Raw genomic sequence first — 1,306 nt, 5'->3', positions numbered from 1 at the left:
CGCGCGCTGCCCCGCGCTGCCCACCTGCGGCCCCGCGTAACCTGGCGGCTGGCGCTGCCCCCGCTCCTCCGGGCGCGTCTGCGTCCGCGCGCGTGTTTTCCACGTCCCGCGATGAGTCACCGCGCGGAGCTGCCCCGGAGCGAGGGAGCATGAGCGGAGCCCTCCCACCGCCCTCCCGCGGCCGGCCTCCCCCGGAAAGGGCCGGCTCCCCGCACCCAGCGCGGCCGGGAGGCGGCGGGGAGGGCGCGGCGGGACTGAGCCGAGCCGGGCCCTCAACCGATCGCGGCCCCGGGGCAGGGAAGGCGGGGGAAGGGCCGCAGGCTGCGCCTCCACGTAGCGCTCCGCTGGGTTTTGTACGAGCGGAGAAAAAGCCGAGAGCGAACGCGGCGGTCAATAAAAGCGAAAGCGCAAGTCTGGTTTACTTGGCCCGACCGGGCGGAACCGCAGCGCCGTCCCAGATCCGGGCAGCGGCACCTGCGGGCCCCGGGGGCAGCGCGTCCCGATGGGTGCCGGCAGCCCCACCGGCCGCACCGCCGCCTCTCCTCCTACGGCTCTGCGCCAAACGAGCGCAAATTCAGGGCGAACGCGCACGGGCCGCACAGCGCGAGGCTTCCCGCTCCGTCCCGCGGCGCTGCTCCCGCGCACAGCCCGGCTCCGCGCAGCTCCGTCCCGCCGGGCGGATGCCGCGCAGCTCCGCGGCGCTCCTCGCTGGAGACAGAGCGGGAGACGCAACAGATGGACGCCGTGCGGCCACCTGGTTCTAAAGCAAATCATGCCATCAATCTATCGGTGCGAAATCTGAAACATGGGAATGTGCTTAGAGAAACAACGTGAATTCCATTTCTTTCCTCCCAACTCGATTTTCCCAAGGTCTGTCGGTGCTCTGTTCCAAAAACGCTTTTTTTTTTTTCTGAAAAACAGAGTGCCGGTGGATGGAGGTGCAAGAACCTACGTGTTTTATATCAAAACAAAACCCAAAGAAAGGATCCTTCCTTCAGCTGCCACAAGTTCCTCTTTCGATTCAGGAAAGCTGTTTTTAAAAATCTGCCACGTTCTCATGCACAGCTCCAAGATCCAGGTTTTCACTGCTAAATTAGACACACAAGACAGAATCTGGATTATCTGTGGCAATTCAGTTAAGAAAGAAAATTAAATTTCCTCAATTACGTCTTGTCAGAAATAGGCTTTCCTTCATACAGACTGCCCCAATTCTCTGTGGCTCTGGGTGATCATGGGGCAGCCCTGCTGTCCCACCAACCGCCCTGCTCCCATTGCTCAGGCATAGGTGGGCACTGCAATCATGGCA

At 62.3% G+C, this 1,306-nt stretch overlaps 1 protein-coding gene across 1 annotated transcript in view; it reads right to left on the bottom strand.

The window, feature by feature from the left end:
- The window catches only part of NEK6 (NIMA related kinase 6), a 46,611-nt gene extending 46,554 nt beyond the window's left edge, over positions 1 to 57 (bottom strand). Inside the window, exon 1 of the mRNA XM_042830899.1 lies at positions 42 to 57. The gene's annotated coding sequence lies outside the window, so the exon portion shown is untranslated. The remainder of the gene's footprint in view (positions 1 to 41) is intronic.
- Positions 58 to 1,306: the final 1,249 nt, after the last annotated feature.

The sequence above is a fragment of the Centrocercus urophasianus genome, unplaced genomic scaffold (assembly GCF_019232065.1).
Source record: "Centrocercus urophasianus isolate 14NV4802_14NV808 unplaced genomic scaffold, USGS_Curo_1.0 seq_34, whole genome shotgun sequence".
Classification (NCBI taxonomy): Eukaryota; Metazoa; Chordata; class Aves; order Galliformes; family Phasianidae; genus Centrocercus; species Centrocercus urophasianus.
The sequence above is the reverse complement of the archived record's forward strand: the minus strand, read 5'-3'. Positions and strand labels throughout refer to the sequence as shown.